The 24275-nt window shown below is 47.5% G+C and overlaps 1 pseudogene; it reads left to right on the top strand.

Moving 5' to 3' along the window:
• The first annotated feature begins 28 nt into the window (after positions 1 to 28).
• Positions 29 to 21110, top strand: LOC129063278 (transketolase-like protein 1; annotated as a pseudogene).
• The last annotated feature ends 3165 nt before the right edge of the window (positions 21111 to 24275 follow it).

Raw genomic sequence — 24275 nt, 5'->3', positions numbered from 1 at the left:
TGCTGCCCCAGGTTCTACGGCGCCTGGGATGGCCTCCTACGCCGAGGAGCTGTTGGGCGCAAGGTATCATCGGTGCTGATGTTGGAAAACCCTGCCTTAAAGTTTCCAAGTGGTCGGCCTCGGTTTTGTATTTATCTTCTGGCAGACGGGTGACATTTTTGGACCCTTCCACAGTCTGAGAAGGCTGCTCTAACATACTTACTTTGAACTCTGACCCAGTGAGGTTGCCAAGCAAATCACAACCAGAACTCTAATCCTCGAAGTCTGGGAGGCTTCCACAGAAACAACGTGCTGGAAGCAGCTCAGGAAATTGAAGTGTAGAGGTGGAATCAAATGAAACAAGAAATTATTCTCTGCAGATGGTGAGACCAAGTCTCGAGGCTCACCTTGTCACTGCTTACCTGTGTGAGCCTGGGAAAGAGAATTCACATCTCTGGGCCCCCGGCTTCCCATCTGTGAAATGGGAAGGCCACCCTGCTCACAAGCTACTGTGAGGACCCCATGGATATGACACCCGTAGCCTAGTTCTCTCTTGGAGTCCTCTGTTCAAGGACTCTGCCCCAGGTCACGGAGAACCCAGAGCGTTGTCTGCATTCTTTTAACTTCTGTTTGGGGGACTTAACACGCCTTTTCTCCTCCTCCTCATGGAGGAGTTGGGCTCACCAGATGCGCTCAGCCCCAGACCCCTGAAGTAGCAGAGGGTGGGGACTGCCCCCCCCACCAGGGGATGGAGTGAAACTGCTTTGTAAAATGGAAAGTGCCATGCAAATGTGACAGTCACTCACTAGTTTGGCTGGTACTTATTGGGCCTTAACCAGATGCCCTTACTTTCAAGCGGTGGGAGAGGAAACTAAAAGGAAAAAAAAAAAGAAGCCCCCAGAAAACTTGAGACCTGGTAGCCATGTGCACTTTGCAAGACCAAAGCTGTGGGTAAAGCAGAGCCAGGCTCCCATTCGTTCACGGGCCAAAACACAAAAACAAAACCACAACGAAAAACTATCAGGGAAGACAGGAATAAACAATTTGTGGAGAAGCTTCTAGTACAACTTCTGAGGCCGCCACAGTGCAGCCAGCTCAGTTCTGGCAGGAAGTATTGGGAAGGATCTCGCCCAACAAATTCCAGCTGCACCTTAAAAAGTAACTATCTAGCCCTGACCAGTGTGGCTCTGTTGGTTGGAGCATCGTCCCCTACATCAAAAGGCTGAAGGTTCGATTCCTGGTCAGGGCACATGCCTGGGTTGCGGGTTTGATTCCCTGTGGGGAAGCAAGTAGGGGGGGCAAACAATCGAATGTTTCTCTCTCCCTTCCTCTCTCTAAAATCAATAAACATGTTTTTTGAAAAAAAAAAAAAAAAAATTCTCCAGCTGGTTCTTGTCTTCCTCTCCTAACCTGGAGCACAGGGCCACACACCTGGCCCCTGACCCGACACCACTGACCTGGCTCAGGAACTGGAACACAGACCTTCACGGGTCCCTGTTCCGGCAGCGGGTGGGGTGGGGGGTGTGAAGGGCGGCTGTGGGCCCCGTGTCCGGGGCCGGCGGGTCAGGGACCGCAGCCCTCCGAGGAGGCCCCATCGGATCTCTGCTTCCAACACTCTCCTTCTTGAGAACACCTCCCTCTCCTTCACAGCCGCCGTGTGTGAGTCATGCTCGGGTTTCGCAGAGGCTGTGAAGACCTGTCCCAGGCTGCTCTCGTTTTGTGTTCTGAGTAAGCACAGGTGCTGCACAGGGACGGAATGACAGCTGTGCTCCAGGCTGCAGCAGGGAGGCCACGGGGAACCACCTCGCCAAACAGTCTGGAGGCTGGAAGCGCCCACGCTGGAGACAGGGATGGATGCGGGAAGGTACGAATGAACAACAAATCTGTTAACGCCCCGTGGCTGCCTGGGAGGAAAAACCTGTTCTGGTCCCCATCCACATTATTTCACCTGCCCCTTCCGCCGGCAGCCCCCTCAGCATCTCCGCTGCTGTCGTGGAGGCGCTGGAGGAAGACGGCTCGCTGATCCACTGCTGCCCCCGAGGCCCCAGCAGATGCTGAGTGCGCCCGGAGAGTTACGACATTATTTCTCTTCCACAGACACTCAGGGCCTGGATGGGGACATGCACTGGAAACTAATAACCTCATGTGAGTCCAGTGGTATAAAAACACATTGAATGAGAACCTGGGAACAGAGAGGAAGAAGCAACGAGAGGCCAGAAGCAAGGAAACGGTCCTTTATGCCTCCCTGTGAGCCTGTTGAACAGACTTGCAGTGCTCAAAGCCGACGGTGGTTGATACCGTACCCTGACGACTTTGAAACATTTTCTCATTTTGGGACGTTTTAGCTGAACATACAGTCTTAAACTGTCTTCTTGTGAGATATTATTAAAATATCTTTCCACCCAGCACATGCTTTGTGTTACTGTGTAACTTAGATCTTATCAGATGTGCCTTTCATGTCCAAAAGCAACGCATTGATACAAACGTCCCTGCAGATCATTAAGTCTGAGTACACAGGTGCCAGGCACGCTTGGACATGACCCCTCAGTTCATGCTAACACGTACTCGCACATTTCCGATTTCTTCCTATTTTCAAAGAAATGATATGTAAGTATACTCATATACTTTTTTTTTTCCATGTTGGTCTCGTATAGTTATTTCTTTTCTATTACCTCAGGCAAAGAGTGCACTTTCTAAGCTTGAGCTCCTTGCACGTGAGCGCCGTGACTCAACTTTGCCCCAATGAGGTATTCTGGGGGCTTTTTAAAAGCTGGGAGACATAATTAAGATGAGTAAAAACAGGATCATCAGAATCACACAAACTGAAAGTAGAAAAAAGTCATTGTAGCTTCTGGTGGTTCGGTGAAACTTTCTATTCACTGGCTCCATAATTCATAAGCATCAAAGTCAAGGAAATTGTGGCTGCACAATTTTTCAGCCACTATTTCTGAGGCTCAGAAAGGCACTCAGTTGAATCAACGGTAGCGTTTTTAAAATGCAGAATGGGTAAAGTATAGATTTATGGTTTGAGAATCAGAACAGTTTAATGACTAGGGAGAGCCTTTGAGAACATTTGCTCCAAGCCCATCGCTTTGCAGATGAACAGCATCGGCACACAGCTGCTTTGCGACTGGCAGGCCCCTTAACTGCCCAGGGCTCAGCTTCCTGGTCTGTGAGGTGAGAGGCTGGGCTGTACGAACTCTTGATGCCCTTCCACCAGCATGTTGCAGGGCCCCTGTAAACGGCTGTTGAATGAATCACACTAACGCTCAGAGAGGCTGGTTAACCCTCCTGGAATCACACAGCTGGTCAGGGACAGACACAAACAAGTCTGGCTCCCAGCCTGTATTCCTTCTCTACAACAGACTTAGAATGAAGACCCTGGATTTTGTACAAAATCACCTAGAGATTAATAAAGAAAACAGCATGCAGAGAGGGAAAATAGAAAACAACCTAACTATGGATTAAAACCAAGTCAAACAAACTACTTATTTCAGATACCTGCATCTCCACTTTTTAAGTAAAGATTTTACTTATTTTTAGAGAGAGGGAAGGGGGAAGGAGAAAGAGAGAAACATCTGTGTGAGAGAGAAACATTGATCAGAGACCTCTCACACAAGCCCGAACCAGGACCGAACCCGCCACCCAGGCATGTACCCTGTCCGGAAATCGAACCGGGTCTCTTTGCTTACAGGATGACGTCTAGCCAACTGACCCACACCAGCTGGGGCATGTGTATCCACTTTTAAACCACAAACTGGCTTCCCTTAGGCACCCGGCTTACATACCAGCCATGCACCAAAGGAATGTCAGCTGGTGCCCTGGTTTCTCTTGCCGCAAAACAAGCTTCTCCAGAACAAAGAGGCTTCCAGCAATTTATTACTACCCCTTATTATGGGTTAAATTGAGTCTACTCCTCCAAGGAAAACATGACCTAACCACCAGTACCTATGAATAGAACTTATTTGAAAATAGGGTCTGTGCAGATGCTATCAAGTTAAGATGCGGTCGTTAGGCTGGGCCCAAATCCATAGAACTGGTGTCCTCGTAACAAGGGGGAAATTTGGACACAGAGAGACCCAGAGGATAGACGGCCACGTGAAGAAGGAGGCAGAGGCTGGAGTGGCGCTGCCATGAAGCCGAGGGGGGCCAGGGGCCACCTTTGCTGGAAGCAGCAAGGGAGGAGCCTCCCCCAGGGGTTTCGGAGGGAGCACAGCCCCGCCGACGCCTTCGTCTCGGCTGTGCAGGCTCTGGAGCCGTGAGGCCCTGCCTGTCGTTTTAGGAACGAAAGCAGCCCGAGGGCCTGGGTCACGTGAGGCAGCCCCAGGAGGTGAGCGCAGCGTTCGGGCTCGTGGGGGTCGACAGGGCTGAGCGGGTCCCTCGCCATCAGGGTCCCTCGCCATCAGGCTCTCTCAGATGGCGGCTGGCACTAGAGTCACCGGCAGCCTTGACGGATGTCCAAGGTGGCACAGTCACGGGGCCACCGTCGAGGCTGTCGTTGGCCGGGGGCTCAGCTGGGGCTGTGGCCCGAGCGCATGCCCATGGCCTCTCTGTGCGGAGCGGGTTTCCGACCGACCGCAAGGCAGCGTCCCCAGAACGGCCACCCCAGAGACGGGAAGTGAGAAAGAGCCGGGCCCGCAAGGGCCTGGCCAGAAATTGGGGCGGCCCCTGCCCGCCGCGGCCGACCAGCCACGCCCCTCCGAGGCGCGCAGCTCGCTTTAAAGCCAAATACCAGCGGCCGAGGGGCGGTTCGGGGAGACGCTCGGAGCCGTTGCTCCCCACTGGCGACACTGAAGAACAAGACGGAGGTGCGGAAAGTATGTCCCCGGAGAGCAAAGCCTCCCTTGGGGCCCGGAACAGCTAACGAAGCCCCCAAGGGTTCCAGACGACAAGGGGGCGCCGTTGATCCAGTTTCGCCCGGAACCTTTCTCACCCCTGGGTCACAGCTCAAGGCTCAGGAGGCACTTCCTCCCTCCTTGCTTTTGAAGGAAACTTATTGTCAGGGTTACACTCCGTTCAGTGACCCCCAAGCTGGGGAGGAAACGTTGTCGCGAAGGCCCCACAGTTCGTTATTCAATGAGCTTCCCTTAAATGCCTCCTGGGGGCCGGCTGTGCTGGCTGCTGGACAAGGAAATGAGGAGGAACTTAAGACGTTCAACAGAGAAAAGTGCCTGAAGCCCCGGGAGATGAGTCCAGAAGGTCCCTTCTTTCCCTTCCTCTCACCTCTCCGAGTGTGGAGGGGAGGACCCTGGGGCTCCGAGCCGTCCCCGCCACGGGTCTCTAGACGCTTTTTCTACGGGAGGGCTGGCCTGAGACCCTGGGCCTGAGGGCCCTTCCCACCCCCCTGCCCCCACCCCATTCCTGGGGCAAACCCATTCCACTGATGAGACGGGATAGCAAGAAGCTAAGAATATTGCTCGGCAAGCAGAAGAGGGAAACCGAGATCGCTGAACACACTGGCTGAGCAGTTTACAGCCAGAGACAGAAGGTCGCTCCCGGGAGATAACGTGGAGGCCCCAGTTGGGTTTCAGCTCCAGGCCCAGAGAAGCAGCAAAACCAGGTTGACAACTCCAGAACCAACCGCAGTGACTAAGGACCCCCTGCCCAGCGCAGACCAGTCAGTGGACGCCACGACCCTGGAAGGGCGCACCTGGGGAAGCGATGACTGTCCTGCAGAAGCCGTCCCCTGAGGCCTGCCCTGAGGTTCCCGCCTGCAAGATGGGGAAAAAGGAAAGACAGAGGATCCCCGGGGAGCAGCCCGAGCCATTCCCTTTCCCCTCTCCTCCCCCACTTCCTTGCCCACGTCTTCAAAACTCTATGGCAATGGGCAGCTGGCAGGTGTCCCATGCTAACCGCCTGAACCTTTCCCCAACACCCCCTTTTCTCCGACTTCCCAGGGAGCCAAGGCAACCCAGCCAAGGCTCTCCTGTTGTTCCTTCTGCGCCAAGCCCTTCCTTGTTTTTACTGTCCCCAGCTTTAATGAATGCACCCTGCCCTGACCGGTGTGGCTCAGTGAGTTGGGCGTTGTCCTGCAAAGTAGAAGGTCGCTGGTTTCCTTCCCGGTCAGGGCCGGTTCAGGCCCAGGTCAGCGGCGTGTACTAGAGGCAACAATCAATGTTTCTCTCTCACACTGACGTTTCTCTCCCTCCCTTCCCCTCTCTCTAAAAATAAATAGATAAAATCTTTGTACTATTTTTTCCAACTTTCTTCTGTCTAGAGTTTTTCAGAATTAAAAAGTAAAAAAGCATTAGTTTAGCACGTACTATTTAGCACTTTAAGGGCTGAGAGGGACGAGGGCAGCTGCGGTGCGTTGGAGGTGGGTAGGGAGCAATAAAACTCAGCAGTGTTACCTGATCCCGTATAATTGCCTCCACTTCTCCGGCGTTTTGAGAAACAATCTTTTCGTCTTTTCTAGATGCAAGAAGGTATAACTGAGTAAATCAGAACAGAAAATGTAAAGACTCTCTGCTTGTTGTTATAGTGACTGTGAAGTACGTATAAATCCCAGCCCCAGAAGGAATTAATTTGACTAACATAGATGTAAGATCAAAATTAATAAGACTACAATCCTTGGACCATCTGCGCTTGCTCTTATCAAATGCTCTTGGGGACACAGGATACAACGTTATTGTTCAGATACCTGGAGGGGGTGGGCGTGAGTGGGATGGAGAAAAGATAGGAGAGGTCATGTGCTTGCCTTGTTTGCAGAAACCTGATAAAGAACGCTGGAGAGACCCACCGCAGGGCTGGGGTGGCGGACCGGGAGCCTGACCCCAGGGGCCTCTTACAGATGTGGGGACGGGGACTGGGGCTCCGATGGGGCCGGACCATGTGGTCCTGATTGCTATCAGGGAACTGGAGGCTCATGGGTAATCCCCTGCCTCAAAGGACACAGAGAGCACCCTTAATTAGTTAAGGTCTTATTAGAGTTCACCAGAAAAACAGTCAGGGAAGGGCTGTATATTGAGGTATTAAGTAAGTGCCTTCTACGGATGAGGCATAATGCCAAGGGTGGAAAACTGTCAGAGTAAGATAAATAGGATCAGTGCCACCAGGTGGCTGATGGGTCAAAGATTGCTCACCAGGGAGTTCCCACAGGACTCAGTTTCCCCACCTGTAAAGGGAAGCCTCCCTCCCTCACGTGCGCGCTGTGAAGGTGAAATGAACTCACGCACCCGGAGTGAGTACCAGGCACTCCTCAGGGGCGGGTCCTCACCCCCTCCTCTCGGATAAAAGAGCCTGAGTCGTCCAGGTTTACACTGAAGTCTCGCCCACCCTACGCTGTCCCCAGGGCAGTTCCATGGGCCCAACTTGAGACCTTGTGCTGCTGTAATAACCCAGATGTGCTGCGGACACCGAACTAGCCCTTACAGCGTCCCACCCCCACGCCGAGGCTGCTCGCAGCGGGGCCCGCGTTTATTCAGTTAGGAAAGCCACCTCCTTTTAAAATGGGAATATATTGGGCTGCGACAGTGATTTCAATTTGTGGCGTTCACCACAGTCATGCTATCAAGCAGAGTTCAGGTTTATTAACTTTATATGCATCGGAGTCTTTGAAATTGTTAGTTCATATGTATGGAAATACATTTTCATAAAATGAACTACAAGCCCTGTTACATGGCACATCTTGAATACCAGAGTAAAATAGCTTTTAAATGACTAGAACGGCAGGTTTCTGCTATAAACTGGTGTAGATACGGGGGCAAAGAAAGCATAGATGGAAAAGAAAGGAAGGAAGGAAGGAGGGAGGGAGGGGAGGAAGGGAGGGAGGAAAAGAAAGGAAAAAAGGGAAAGAAAAGGAAGTAGATGTGAAGTCGCTGGGCTTTTGGTTATGTCCAGGGAGAAATTCGATCCCCTCATCCCTGGAACCGAGCCCCTAAGACGCCTTTGTAAAGATAGGAGTCATCCCTCCTAAGGCCACGAGGGCTCAGGGGTAACTTGGGACAGGGGCGGAGGAGGGGGGCAGGGGGGAGGCCGTGGCCTGGTGCCGCTGCCCGGCTAGGAGGACCGGCAAGGGGCCCATATGAGGCTGAACTTGCCGGCACCGGGAACAGGCATCTGCTTCACATCATTGGGCCCGAGGTCGGCAGGAAATAGGATCCCAGACCCTCCTTGGATGGAACTGAGCTTCCACAGGAAAGGGAGGGCGGGGCGGGAATCTGCATCTGAGGACCGGGGGAAGGACTGAGGGTTCAGCTCAGGGGTGCACTCAGCCCACTGTCCACCGAAAATCGGGTTCAGAGGGCTCTCGTCTTTAATCCCTCCATCTGCCCTGGGAGAGATTTCACAGCTGCTTACGCACTGACTCCGGAGCGCCAAGGACAGGCTCCTGCAGAGACCAGGGGAAAGGAGCTGGGGGAGTGTCTGCTGTTGGAGGGGAAGTGTGAGAGGTTGAACCGAACTTTGATTTTTCAACAAGTATCGAGTTACACGCATGTCTGCTACATTGGCCTGACAGAGAAGGAAAGAAAATTGAAAAGCAAATTCTAACATCCTCAGGAAAAAGAAAAAATTTATTTACATTTTCTGTTCTCTTTATAGCATTTTTTCCTTCCACCTAAGAATGAATTTGTAATCATCATTCTGTTATTATCAGAAATTTGTTATTACCAGATGTGACTACAAAGTAAGGCTACTGGTTCCACAAGCCACACATGGAAATGAATGTCCTTATTTTATAGTCAAAGCAGAGACAAGCAATATGCATGTATCTCAAATTATTGTTTTGTGTACCTGAAACTGATACAATGTTATATGAAAATAGCTCAATTTAAAAGACCATATTCTGTTTTCAAAGAGTATATGATGTGGTTTGGGATATCATAGGCGATCTCTGAGTTTGCTTTCTGAAACATGGAGTCAGGATTCGACTTCAAAATAGTTTACACTTCTACTGTATGATGGAAGGAAGGAGACTTGGGTGTAGAACACACAATACATTATGCAGGTGATGTATTCAGAATTGTACGCCTGAAACTTATATAATTGTATTAACCAATGTCACCCCAATAAATTCAATACAAATAAATGAAAGTCATCACGTATTATATAATAACTTAATAACATTATCCATTCCACCTTCCCGTGACCCAAATGAGATAATCAGCAGATTGTCTCAGATTCTTAGCAACAGGAGCAGGACTCCTGCAGGTCACCGTGGGCAATAGTTTGCAATTAGATACTTGATAATGATAATGCTTTGAAGTAGGAACTAAGTTTTCACTTTTGGTCATTTGATTTTCAACTTAATGAGCCATTTTAGATGTCGTCAAGGGCTGGTTTGCAAGTTCAGTTACAGAGAGGAGAGACGCCGCTACACTGGCAATAGCAACGGTCAGACCCACGCACCACTACGCTTGACACAGCAGAGTGGACCCCAGATGCTGTTTGCTGTGGGGGCCAGGTTGAACGACTGAGTGACTTTGGGTGGATTTCTTAACTTAGTCACCCATGGATGGGTTCCAGGAGCTCTGGGCACTCCCTGGCATGCCACGTTTGAAAATTTGAGAGCAGGACAGTATCTGTTAGTTACTTGAATGCAAAAGGAGTTAAGCTTGATCTGCCCCCATCCCCCCCCACACAAAAGGTAAAACCACAACCGCATGTCTTCTGCTCTCCTGCCTCCATCAGATTGCGAAGACAGCTGAGTGTGGCCAAGGCCATGTGCAGGCGTGGTTTGCCTGGACTCATTCCTTCCCTTCTTTCTACTAACAGATCTTGGATTTTGCTTTAGGTGACAGTGGGCTCAGCCTGATGGAGTGACTTGGGGCATTTCAAAACCAATCATGGCCATCGGATCCTCTTTCATTAGTTTGTAAACTTCCTAGCCTCCCTTTCACTGACTTTCTTCTTAGGGTTGTGGGCTTATCTTCTATTTCTTGCCAATGAGATGCAAGAGGAAGTCTGTGGGGAAGCTTCTGGAGAACTTTTGCTTTATTTCTACATGAGAAAGTAGTGGCTGACTCAGCCCTTTCTCTTTGCTTTTTGCTTTGAACTTGCATGTGATGGTTGGCACTGCAGCAGCCAGCTTGCAACCTTGAGGTGACATGCATCGGGGGTGATAAGCCAATAGGCAAAATGGAGAGACAGGAGGAGTCTGAGTCCTTAATGACACTGGTAAACTGGTAGGCCAGTTCTGATACGGACTGTATCTGAGTTTCTCGTTCAGTAAGCAATAAACAGTTTTCTGGCCTAAGCTATGGTCAGTAGAGGGTTTCTGCTACTTGCAGTCAAATGCATTTCACTAGATACAGTAAATAATCTTTTTCAGCTTAAAGTCAGCTGATTCTGTCTGTTCCAATGCACCACGAGTAGCTAGGTGTTGTGTTCAATGGGTAACACAAATCCTGTGGCCTCCCAAATGTTCATTCAGGAAATGTATGGGACAAATCCAAACAGGGGGAAAAGAGTGACCCTCTGAATGGAAATAATTCTCTTTCTGATATAGAGGAGAGTAGGTTTTACTTTATTTTTGGTTAATAATTCGGAAATCAATGAGCAAAAGTAAAGAGGCAAAGAGACTACATCTCAACTTCGCGCTGAAGCAGAGGTCAGTTTTAAGCTTCCATGCTTTCCTGTTCCACACGTTTCTATCGTCATACATTTTTGTGCTATTTCATCATGTGGCCTACATACTAGCCTAAAAGACAAACCCACTAACTAAGGTTTACATTTTTGGTTTTATTTTTTTCTACTCTGATAAAGGACCATTTTGACCTATCAGTCGCTTGGAAAATTTAACGAAGGAAAAAGCGGCTGAATTGTTAGCCTCTCTCCAATAACTTTAGTCATGTGTATTTCTAGGCTAGTTATGGAAATCGATATTCTATGTTACAAATCTCTCTCGCTCTATTTGGGGATTATCCACATACACTAACGGTGAAAGGGTTGGCCGTTTATCAGTCAGCTTTTGCTGTGTAACAAACCCTCCGAAACTCAGTGGTTTCAACAGCACTGATGTCTTCGCCAGTGCCCACGCGTGGCTGGTGTAGCCTGTGCTTGACTGGGTTTGGCTCCACACTGAATGCTGGATCCAGGCCTGCATCACATTTTTTGGACCGGCAGGCTGGCTGGCACATGTTTTTCTCACAGCGCTGACAGAAGCGCAGGAGGCAACAGGGCAAGTCCAAGTGCACATGTCAGGCCTTTGCTTGTATCACCTCCACTAAAAGTGCCATTGGCCAAACTGAGTCATAGGGCCAAGCCCAGTATCCATGGAGTAGAAATGGACTTCGCTGCTGGCTGGTAGGGACTACAGAGCCTCAAGGCAAAGTTCGAGGGAAAGGGAGGGGGGAACGATGGCAAACAACGGTGCTGTGAAAGGGAAGAGAGCTGGCAACAAAGGACCTGCTTCTGAGATTGTTCTGACACAGTTCTTAGAACCCGCCAGAACTAAGAATTAAAGGAACGATGCCTGGGACTCCTCCTGTGAAAGAGGAAATTTCCCGTCCTGAACATGTTTAGGCTGGAAGAGTCAACTCAACAACGTGGTTAAATAGGTCACCATCCGCCTCTCTCCTATGAGCATGCCTTTCTGGAGCTAGCCTCATATTTCTGTGGAATAAGGACAAGTGTCCTGTCATTGTCTCTGTGTGCTGGAGCTGTATAGAGACTGCATTTATAAGACTCATCAGGTGCTAATGGCGGTATCTTTTTAACAACAATACCAAGTGTAATAGCCACGCTCTTTGTGGGCATCTTTTGACTTTATTCTTCCCAGCCACCCCGTGAAGGAGGAATTGTTTATTATTTGTTTCCCAAATGATGAACTTAAGTCCCAGGCGGCACCGCTAACAGGGCCAGGATTTGAACCCAGTTAAGTGTTGTTTAGCATTTGCATCCTTGTCCCCCACCACCCCAGCGAGGACACTGCCATCGCTGCAGCCAAATTGATACCGGGTGACATATATGTGCGTAAAATAAGACAGAGCATGTGTCTGTATGACATGTTTGTAACACAGAAATTGCTCATCTAAATGGCATTTGAGCACTACTACATCCTGAGGACTTGTGTGGTTAGCAGAAGAATGCATTTCACAAAACAAATGTGAATTTTCGAAATACTCACTGGGCCTCATTGGCTTCCCAAACCAGTGTGACCCGGGCCAGCCAGGCCCACAGGGGACTAGCACCCTGAAATCTTGTTCCCATTCCTACCTAGCAGGTCCCAGCGCCGGGTCCCTCCTGTGCAGGGAGCTCTTCATGACCCAGCGGCACTTAAAAGCCTTTCCTTTATTCCCCTCCTTGATTCTCTGCTGTGTTCTGCGTCCTTTTCCGGGAGCGGGTGTTAACTGGGCACGTGGAGCCCTATTTGAAGAAACCTCCCAGAGTTCAAACCCTCGAGGCGCCTCCTCCTGGATCTGACTTTAACTCTTCAGCTCCCACCTCCCCTTCTGCACATCGATCTATGCAAAATGAATCTCCGGACTTTAAAATGCTTTCAACGGCCATTAGAGAAATTGTCCTTTTCATGTTTTAAGCTACACAAATAATTCCTCTACAAAGGCTATTCTTAAAAACAAGACTTTTGGTAGGAACTGGAGACGCCCCTTAAGCCCCAGGGCTTTCATGTGAACCAGGAGCCAACAGTTACTCTTCAACTAGTGCTTGTTTTGTTTTGATTTTTGCTTCTTTAACAAGAGTGTCTAAATTGGGGTAGGGTGCGTTAGAGGTGGCTAATGGAATGGGAGGGTGATCAAGCCCCCAGAGGGGTGTGATTAAAATTATTTTAATCACTGAGGTGGCTCACACACTGACCAGTGAGAATGGACAGTGGTCACAGACAGCCACGTGCTGGTACCGGTGTCCCTCAGCCCTGGTGCCTGGCCCCACCATTCCAGCTCTGGCTCCAGGCTCCTGTCAGCTGCTTCTGTAGATACGATAAATACGACCTGCTGTCCAAAAGAAAACATTTGTCACCATTTACTTAGGACATTCTGTGTTTTGAGGCAATTTCAAAAGGAGGTGTGCAAACACCGATTCAAATGAATACATGTACCCCTATGTTCATTGCAGCGTTACTTACAGTAGCCAAGGTTGGGAAGCAGCCCAAGAGCCCATCAGTAGGTGAGTGGATAAGGAAGCTGCGGTACAGTCACACAGTGGAATGCTATCATGCTAAGTGAAATAAGCCAGCCAGAGAAAGACAGGTACCCTATGATTTCACTCATACATGGGATTTACTGAACAAAATGGACGAACAAACAAAATAGAAACAGGCTCATAGATGCAGAGGACAGATCAACAGCTGTCAGAGGGGAGGGGGATGGAGGGCTGGGTGATAAAAGTGAAAGGATCAAGCAAAAGAAAAAAGGAAAAAAAAGAAAACTCATAGACACAGACAACAGTCTGGTGATTACTGGAGGGAGAGGTCGGTGAGGGAGGTGAAGAGGGTGTGGAGGGATAAATGGTGACGGAAGGAGACTTGACTTGGGGTGGTGAACACGCAATACGATATACAGATGATGTGTTACAGAATTATACACCGAAACCTATATAATTTTATTAGCCAATGTCACCCCAATCAATTCCATTTAAAAAAGAAGATTTTTTGAGCAATGACTAGAATGCGTTATTCCTTCTTAAAGTCCACCCCTGATTGAAAACATAGAAATTTTGGCTCATTCATCCAAAGACAAGCATGGTTCTTTTGTCGTACTTCTTGGTAATTGATATACTTAGTGGTGGCTTCCAGGAAGTGACTATCATTTTGATGAAGTGTTGGTCAGGTGACAGATGTCTGACATTCAGAGAACCCTCCACCTGGAGAGAGCAGGAAGTCATTATTAGGTCAGAGCAGTAGGTGTAGAAGGATCGCATTGTAGAGGAGAAAGAGTTGGAGTTGGAAGACGTCAGTTACGCCGGACTGACCACCAGAGGTGGGGGGACAACGTGGGCTCGTGGCTCTCAGGGCGCAGGTGGCAAGATGGACCGGGGATGGGGTCCACAGGCCGAGAAACAAGAGCCCAAAAGCACACGTGGGACGCTGAGCTCGGCTCTCACTCTGCCTGCTCTGGCTCCTCAGGCTTGCGATGTTCTTTTCGTGGGGGATCTGCGGATGAGACGGCTTCTGAGAACAGAGCCGGGGAAAAAAGACTTGGGGAATGTGGGGCTGGCTTAGGAGAATCCAAGCGAATGCCCCTCTTTGTGGCAACTAATTTTAATTAACTTTACATACCAAAGGAAATGTAAAAATGCTCTTTGTTGTAAAATGCCCAACAAGACAGGGCTAGTTGAATAATTACAGCGTATCTGTAATTTAGAACATGAATCGGTCATTGAAAGCTATGTCTTTAGGAAAGCAATACTATATATTTCTCTGTAGCTGTATAAATTATTTGTGAAAGGTCTAAAACCTTCATGGAAACCACAAATGCCCAATTCAAATTGCTGTGTTGCTTCTGGAGAGAGTGGGGGAGATGGGGGTTGAGGCGTGAGTGGGCAAGTGGGGTTTATTATACACGTGATGTTTATTCTTCAGCTGGGTGGTGGGTCCATGTGTGTTCAGGATATGAATTTCTATGCTTTTTGTTTGTTTGAATTATTTAATAATTTAAAAAATCATGTTCTCAAATTCTGATCACATGACATGTTTGTGATAAAGTATTGAACAAAAATCAATCAGGCTATAAAATATGTACACAATATGATATCAATTTTGCCTTAAAATAATATATACTCATATGTGTATCTATATATACATACATACACATATGTAACTAGAATAAAGTAAAAGAGGCTATTTCTGGTCATTTTTATTTTCTTCATTATTCTGTTTTATGTTCTTTGGATTTTTACAATAATATATCTCTTATCATCTAAGAAGTGGTCTTATAAAATATTATGATCTTTAACAATTAATGAAAAGTGCATTATACACGTTCAGTTATTTTTAAAAAATCCTTGCCCGAGGATATGTTTATTGATTTTAGAGAAAAAGGAAGGGAGACAGAGAGAGACAGAAACACCCACCAGCTGCCTCTTGCACACGCCTGCAGCGGGGACGGTGCCCCCCACCCAGGCATGTGCCCTGGCCTTTTGTGCACGGGACGATGCTCCGACCAACTGAGCTATCCGGCCAGGGCCATGGCCACTTTTTAAAATGTTAAAAAAACTTTTAAAACTGTAAAATTGCTGCTTTTTAAAAAAATAAAAATAAAATGACGGCTTTTTAAAAACATATGGTTCCCAGCTGAAGTTTTATCACTGCTGCTCCTTTTCTTCCCAAAAGATTATATACCAGTTTGATTGGTTTCATCAGTGGGAAAATATTTTCTCCTCAAGTTCGAAATGAATTTTTGCAGTTGGAAATGTTTCTTATACGAAAAATACGGAATCAGAACATGCTCTGGACTTAATGGTAGGAAATGTCTTTTGTCAGCAGTCACTAGAGCACTGAGAATTGCAAAGCGACTTGTCGATAGTGGCAAGTCCGTCCAGCTTGGTGTCCTGGGCTGGCCGAGGCCACAGTGTTGGCTCTGAGTGTGTACTCGGCCCCCTGGCCCACTGCTGTGTGGTCCAGGACACAGGTGGATGGAGAACCGTGAAGCTCAAACCCACTGAGGACATATGAGGCCTGTCCAGAAAAAGTCCAGCCATTTTTAATATAATGAGAATAGATTGTGTGACATTGACGTAACATGGTGGCCATGGAGAGTGGACTGGAATATGCCTGTGTGAACAATGGCCATTTCACTGTGCTAGTCAGTGGGGGCCACTGACTGAGCATGTGTACTGTGTGGCCGTCGCATTCAAAATGACTGAGGGAGTAGAGCAACAAATCTGTATCAAACTTTGTGTTAAGCTTGAGCATTCCTCTACAGAAACTATTGGGATGATTCAGAAGCCGCAGCTATGGGCGACTGGGGATTGGCAGCTTCATCAGGACAACGTGCCTGCTCATGCATCACGTCTGGTGCAGTGTTTTTTGGTGAAACATCAAATCACCCAGGTGACTCATCCCCCCGACAGCCCAGATTTGGTGCCCTGTGACTTCTGGCTTTTCCCAAAACTGAAATCACCTTTGAAAGGGAAGGGATTTCAGACCGTGGATGAGATTCAGGAAATATAACAGAGCAGCTGATGACAACTGGGAGAACCACGTGAGGTCCCAAGGTACCTGCTTTGAAGCGGACTGAGGCGTCATTGTACAATGTTTCTTGTATCTTGTATCTTCTTTGATAAATGTGTCTATTTTTCATGTTACGTGGCTGGATATCTTTTGGACAGACCTTGTAGGAGGGCACCATCCTGGATGAGGAGCAGAGGGAAAAAATCTGGCTCAGAGTCTTGTTGTTGGCAAGATCTATTCTCTACAGTGTTCCACCCCAAAGCTCACCCACCCCACCCAGGAACTCAGGCATTCCCCTGTCAGAGCCCCACTGAGCCTGGTCCTGACTTCAGGGTCCTGCTGATACACACTGCTTTTGAGATCCAAGGCAGTGATGACACTAAGAGGCTGAGGGAAGCCCTGGCTGGTGTGGCTCAGTGGATTGAGTGCCGGCCTGCAAACTAAAGGGTTGCTGGTTCGATTCTCAGCCTAGGACACAGGCCTGGGTTGCAGGCCAGGTCCTCAGGAAGGGGCGCGCAAGAGGCAACCACATGCTCATGGTTTTCTTCCTCACTTTCTCTTTCCCTTCCCCCCTCTCCAAAAAAACAAACAAATAAAACCTTAAAAAAAAAAAAAAAAAAGGCTCAGGGAAGTGGCCATCTCTTCGAAGTGCCCTTCCTTTCCTTGCTTCCTTGCTTTCCTCTTGTTATCTTGAGAATCTTTATGCCCCTCCCCCTTCTGCCTCATCTATGATCTTGATCTGGTCTAAGCAGGCCATGGACCAAAGCCAGCGTTAAGTGAATGTCATTTGAGTGAGTGAATGAATGAATGAATGAATGGTCCTATATGGCTCAGGCTTTAAAATACTTATGCAAACAGTTTAAACTCTTTCAGATTTGTCTAGTTACACCGTATTTTTAGGGAATGATTTTTTAAGCTTGTCACTTAGCAAATGAAATGATTCTTAATCATTTTTAATAAACATTGTAGAGAATGTAAGCAGTGGTCTTTAAACTGAAACATCTTGGGATTCAATGGGAAAACCTGGATTCGCTTTATCCAGATCACATGTGTTTTCAGAGAATTTGCACCCTGGACTCACTTCTCAGCCCCTGTGTTTTCAGCCTGAAGAGTACCGACTGGTCTGCCTTTAGCAGAGTCCCTGTCCTTTTCCCTCCCCTGTCCCTATTCCTTTGGCCTCTTAGGTGCAGTGATCAAAAAGGCTTATAGCATTTCCTGTTGAGGACACCTCAAAGTTTTGTTTTAAATTTGATTCTTGGACAATGTTTTGTTGCTGTTTTGGGTCTTAAGACCTTCCTTCCAAGCAGCTGACTTCCTGGGTGCCTTTCCCCAGACTCTGACTGGTGGCGAAGGGGATAAGGAGCTGTCACGACCTTTCCTGGAAGTAGGGTCTTTCAGTGGGAGGCGTGTCCAAACCAGTTTTCTTATCTTTGTTCCCCTGAGTGACCACCTCTTCCTTCTTTTTAAAAATAACTTTGAGATATAATTTATATACCATAAAGTTCACCCTTTTAAACTGTACAATTCAGGGGTTTGATATACCATAAGCTACTTTTAGAACACTTTCATCATCCCCCAAAAGACCTTGGACGTTTATCGGCCACTCCTTCTTCCTCCCACTCTCTCCCCACCCTCTCGCCCCAGGCGATGGCTCATCTACTTTCTGTCTCTATAGATTTGCATATTCTAGACATTCTTATAAATGACGCCATACAATATGTAGCCTTTGTGTCTGGCTTCTTTCCTTCCCCTAATGTTTTTTGAGCTTCATCCACGTTGTAGCATGTATCAGTACTTCATTCCTAGTTATTGCTGAATAATATTCTGTTGTGGGTATATCAGGTTTTGCTTATCTTTTCACCCGTTGATGGACATTTGGGTTGTTTTCACTTTTTGGCTTTTATGAATAGTGCTGCTTCGGGGTGGAGGGAGATACTTTCCTGTGCCCACAAGGTTCTTTCAGCCGGTCTCATAATCAAATCGACATGGAAAGATTAACAAGAGGAAATAACTAAATTTTTAAAATGATTTGATTTCTTTGTTTTTAGAGAGGGGAAGGGAGAGAGCAAGAGAAGGAGAGAAACATCAGTGTGTGGTTGCCTCTCACACGCCCCCTCCTGGGGACCTCTCCCGCAACCCAGGCCTGTGCCCTGACTGGGAATCGAACCTGTGACCTGAAGTCACAGGCTGGTGCTCAATCCACAAAGCCACACCAGCCAGGGTTTAAGTAAGTTTTCACACTGTGGATGAACCTGTTTCCCCAGAACCCAGATCCAGGACTACAGCATGATCGGCAAGGGATCCCTCAGCAAGGGATCTCCTCTCTCTCTAACCCCTGCCCTCACCACAGAGAGCCAGCTCTGCTGCCTTCTAACATCACAGACAAGTTACGCTTGTCAAGGAACTTAAACAAAATGATATGATACCTATCGTTTTGTTCTTTCACTCAAAGTCATGTGTATCCGATTCTTTCCAATTGTATGTACTTGTAGATCATTCATTTGCATTGTTGTAGGCTATTCCATTAGATAAATTTACCACAATTTATTCATTCTACTGTCAGTGGGCATTCGGATAGTTTCCAGTCTGGGGCTATTAGGAATAGTGCTCTTAGGGATATTCTTGTACATGTATTTTGGTAAATTACCTGCCTACTCACCTACTCACCTACCTTCTTACCTACCTGCCTACCTACATATCTGCTAGATCTATAGCTATGAGTAAAATAGCTAAGTTATAGAGTATTATTATTTGTTCAAATTATCAATTTTCCAAACTGGTTGTACCAATTTATATTCCTGTTAACGGTGTTTAACGATTTGGGTTGCGGCCATTTTCTCCTCAGAGGTGGACGGGCTGGAGCAGCGGCCGGCGCTGAGGCAAGCGTTGCCGTGGCCGGTGAAGCCCAGCCCGACGCTGATGCTTTGCAGGTGCTCAGGCACCTGGCCAGTCGCTCGCGCTTCCGCCCCCTCAGGGCCACGTGCGCCTCGAGCTCCAGCCGCCGGGCGTCTGTGCTGCCCTTGCACATCATGAGGTACAAGCAGGAGGACCCAGGGTCCTGAAAAACTACTGATTCATCCTCGGCAAGTGACTGGCATTTGCTGATCTGGCAACCAGGGGGGTTGGACAAGGACTGGGGGCTGCGTGCGGGGTGGTATATACTGGCAAGCACTTTGACAAGGCCAGCTGAGAGGACAACGCCCCCGCCATTTGCTGAGCAGGCCTATGACCTTGCTAAACAGGACTGCCATTTTATGCTCTTGAGCTTATACCCCCAGGATTGGAAATTACTGGAAAGGGAGAACAGAATTTAACTAACTGGCCCCCTACAGCCACAGGCAAAAGGTAACGTCGGAGCAAATGCAGCTTATGCAAAACCAATGGAAACCGCCTGAGCTGCAACGCCCCTAACAGCCCAGGAGCCACAGGGCAGCAGCCCCCGCCCCTTATAATCCAATATAATACGATGAAAACTCGAAGCCCCCATGTTTCACTGCTGGGGTATCTCTCCACACTGTGCCCCTTTCCCCTTTTGGAAAGTGAATAAAAATTTGCTCCCTGCCTTTTCCTCTCTTTGTGAACTCCTTCATAGTCCGCGCCAATGACCACCCTAACACAAGCTACTGGGTGTTCTGCCCCTTGAGATATGCTGAGTCTTGAGGGGCTCTGCCTGGGAGGCATTGGCCTTCAGTTCCCACTACAGTCTAAATAATCTCTCTAAATAACCATCTTCGACGTGGACGTCCTGGGCTACAGGGGCGTCTTGCCCGTTGAGAACCGCATAGATGTCTATCAGAAGCACCAGGAAGCCTTTGGGTGGGATATTTACGTGGTAGAGGGCTGCGGCATTGAGACACTTGGTGGGGGGTATTCTGGCAAGGGACTCGAGTGAAAAACAAGCCCACTGTTGTAATTGCCAAGACCTTCAAGGGCCAGAGCATTCCAAGCACTGAGGATGCAGAAAATCAGCATGGAAAGCCAATGCCAACAGAAAGAGTAGATGCACTTAGCAAGCTAACTGAGAGCCAGATAGAGACCAACAGGCATCTTGAACCGAAACCCCGGTTGGAGACCCGCCTCAAATCAACATCTCGGACATAGAGATGAACTTTCTACCTGCTTACAAAGTCGGGGACAAGGTAAATGCTCAGAAAACATGTGATTTGGCTCTGGCTTAGCTGGGCCATGAAAATCAGTCATTGTGTTGGACGGTGACACCCGGAACTCCACCTTCTCTGAGATGTTCAAGAAAAAGCACCCTGAGTGCTTCGTCGACTGTTTTATTGCTGAGCAAAGCAAGTTAAGCATGGCACTGGGATGCACCATCTGTGGTTGGACTGATGCTTTTTTGTTAGCACCTTCGTTGCCTTTCTGACCTGAGCATTTGACCAGATCTGGATTGGAGGCATCTCTCAAAGGAACATCAGCCTTACTGGGTGGCACTGCAGGGTATCCGTTGGTCAAGATGGCCCCTCCCAGTCGGCCCTGGAGGATGTGGCCCTGTTCCGAGACATGCCCAACTACACCATTTTCTACCCAAGTGAAGCAATCTTGACCCAGCATGCTGTGTTCCTGGCGGCCCATACCAAGGGGATGCGTTCCATTCGGACCAACCGACCAGACACTGATGTTATTTACTCCCGACAAGAAAGTTTTGAGATTGGACAGGCCAAGGTCGTTCGCCACAGCGTCAATGACAAGGTCAGTTATCGGAGCTGGAGTTACTCTGCATGAAGCCGTGGCAGCTGCTGATGCTACTTCCAAACAAGATATTTCTATCCGCGTCATCAACCTGTTTACGCTACAGCCCTGGATGCTGCCACCATCATCTCCAGTGCAAAATGCACAGGTGGCCGAATTATCACAGTGGAGGATCACCACCCAGAAGGTGGCATCGGGGAAGCTGTCGGTGCAGCCGTTTCCATGGAGCCTGACATCCCGCGTCGCCCACTGGCAGCGCAAGGAGGGCCTCAGGGTTGGGAGGTCGAGTGAACTGCTGGACGCCTTTGGAATTAGTGCCAAGCACATTAGAGTGGCCACGAAATGTATTTTAACAAACTGAAAGAGCTGTTGGCCTCAGTCTTAAAAGACTAGCCTCTACATTTATACTTGTTGACAAACGATCATTAAAATCCATACAGTTTGTTCTTTGTTGTTCTTAAGGGCAAGACAAGTTCCTGTTAAGCCGTAACTACATATACAAGTGTAACGCTCATCTTAAAGTAATTAAAGTGGGTTATAAGATTTTTAAGTGAGCTTTCGCCGGTGTAGCTCAGTGGGTTGAGCACTGGCCTGTGATCTAAGAAGTTGTCGGTTTGATTCCCAGTGGTGGCACATGTTTGGGTTGTGGGCCAGGTCCCCAGTAGGGGGCGTGCGAGAGGCAACGGATCGATGTTTGCCTCTCTTCCTCCCTCCCTTTCCCTCTCTCTAAAAAAAAATAAATAAAATCTTTAAAAAAAGATTTTAAGTGACAGAATGTCTAACAAAACAACCATCTGATATCAAGTTTTATGATGAGACTACACATATCCGGGCTGGGGATTAACATAGGGTAGCAGTTTCTAAATGTGTGTATTTTCCTCATAAGTAAAGAAAGTGTGAACTGTAGACTGCACCCGCTGGGCTGCGCAGCACTAGAGCACCACACTGCAGCCAGGTAGGAAGTTCATGTGCTGCCATCCCACGTGCAGCTTCCTGGGCACCGGGGGACCCCAGAAGCCCTGGAGTTTCGTCTCCTCTCTTGCGGTGCATGAGCGGCAGTGAGAGCTCTTAGAATGGGCTCCTCTGCTTGTGGCGACTAGTCAGCACACGGAGGACATAGCTGGTGTTAGTCTCCACACTTGCCCTCCTTGCGAGGTCTCAGAACGTCTCATTTGCTCAGTGATCAGGCCAACTGTTAGCTCAATTATATTTATCTACTAAGGACACTCGTTAAAGTTAATAAAGCATTTAAAAATGTAGTGGTATTACATTATGATTTTATTTGCATTCTCTGATAGCTAGCGAAGTTGAGCACCTTCTTATACTTTTATTGGACATATGTATATTCACTTTTTGGGGGTGCCTATTTAAGGGTTTTGGGTGTTTGTTTTTTTTTTTTTGCCATTCCCTAACATTTTGTCTTCTTTTTCAAATTGTTTCGCAAGAGTTCTTTATGTAATCTAATGGCAAGTCTTTGGTCAGATATGTGTATTATAGGTTTCTTTTATTCTTGTGCCTTTTTCAGTATCTTAATGGTGTCTTTTGATGAATAAAATGTTTTAATTTTAATTTTTTCTTTATGGTGAGCACTTGTGTTTCGTCTATTATGAGATCATAAAGCTGTTTCTCTGTGGTGTTGTTTTGTTTTGTTTTTCATATTTAAATAGGTGATCCAGCTGGGGTGTGGCTGGGACTGAAGATTTTCTCTCTCTGTAAGGTATCCAGCACCAGTTAGTGCAATACAGCCCTCTCCCCGCTGCCCGGCCAGGTCCCCTCGGCTGTAAATCGGGCGACCATGTGGGCGCGGTCCTGTTTCTGGTCTCTGTGTGCCTCCCCGTTGGGCTGTTTGCCTGTCTTTGTGCCACTGTTACTGCTGTAATTATCCCAGCTTTAAAAAGCTGGGTTTTCATATCTGGTAGTGAAGACTCTCAGCTTCATTCTTCTCCTTCAAGATTGTCTTGGCTCCTCTTGGCCGTTTGTATTTTACGTGTGTTTTAGAATTGTCAACGTAAGAAACGTTCAAACCTGTAGGGAATTTTTGTGAGTTTATTTGAGCCAAGCTGACGACAATTGCCAGGAAGCAACATCTCAACAGATTGAGGAAATGCTCCGGAAAACAGCAGTGTGCACTTTACTTTATGTGTCACAATCAAAAGAGAAGACGTAGGGTGGTTCCGTGAAATCCCTTGGTGGTAGGTGGGAGGCAGGAGAAAGCAAAGTGGGGGAAGCCTTTGGGCTTAAAATAAAAAGGTAAAAGGAGAGAGACACAGACTCTGTTTGCAGAGGTGGGTACAGGGCAGTTTCGAGTGGACAACTAACAAAGAGGGGATTTGTGGTCCCTGCCCTGGGGCAATGGTTGTGCCCCAGGGGTCTGGAAAAAGGGAAGTTACCTTGACATTCCAAAGGTCTGTTCTCACAGGTTCAAAAGACAATGGAGGGCGCAGTCAAGGTAAAGTTTGACTTTCGACCCGGAAGGCTCTAGCCTATGACCAGGACGGCCCACAATGACCTGCTTTCAGTTAATAAGTTTAATTTCAGACATTCTTTTGTGGTTACTTTAGGTCTTGGGGCTTGTGACGCCGCCTCGCAGGCCTCCCCTGAGCTGGTCAGGTTTCATGTGTGGTCCCTTTTCGTCCACAGGGTCACCTTGTCAATTTTCACGTACACATAAGTGCGCACACTCGCATCCATAAACCCTACTGGGGTTTTGACTGGCATTGTATCGACTCCATGCATCTTCTAAATGATGAAAATACTTCCTCTCTTTCTTTAGGCCTTTTTTAGTTTCTCTCAGTATTGAATAACATTCAGCATATAGGTCTCGCACATTTTTTGTCGGATTTCTTCCTTAGGTATTTGATATTTTTCAAAATGTAAATGGTTTCACTTTAAAAGTTTAATTTTCTCTTCGTTTATTGCTGGTATATATAGTTGATTTTTGTAAACTAGCCTTAAGTCCAGTTACTTTGCTAACTATATTCATTAATCCTAATACTTTGATGGAAGATAAGTTTGGAATATCTATGCACATAATCATGCAATCAGTTTTCTTTTTTTTCCTTTTCAACTTTTTTTCTCTTGCTAAAACTATGTTCTCTATCTCACAATATATTTTAGTCATTGACCCTCTCCCTCTTGTTAGAGTTCATAATTATGGGAAGACTCATCAGTTTTCAGCTTCCCCAGATCATCAGTAGTCCTCGATGGGACAAGTGTCACATTTGTAAAATGATATTCTGCCCAGGAATCACGTATAACCACATTTTAGCCAAGCATTCCCAGCTCATACTTGAATCCCTTTAAAACTCCCAGTTAATTTCTAGACTAATTGTTTAAATCCATTTTAATCTACTCATTTGACTTCATCAAATTTCTCTTTTAAAAGCCTTAGTGTGAATTGATAGCAGTGTCTTGATCAATTCAGCTGAGTTTGTGCTTGGGAAAGTAAAATATGTCCGGAATTTAGGGAGGGAGACGTGCAAGACAGAAAAACTGATGCGACAACTTCTTTCATGCAGGATTTCAG

Source organism: Pteronotus mesoamericanus, unplaced genomic scaffold (genome assembly GCF_021234165.1).
Source record: "Pteronotus mesoamericanus isolate MK-2021 breed Mesoamerican mustached bat unplaced genomic scaffold, CSHL_Meso_final scaffold_85, whole genome shotgun sequence".
NCBI lineage: Eukaryota > Metazoa > Chordata > Mammalia > Chiroptera > Mormoopidae > Pteronotus > Pteronotus mesoamericanus.
Note: the sequence above shows the minus strand (reverse complement) of the source record. Positions and strands in the feature narration are given on the sequence as shown.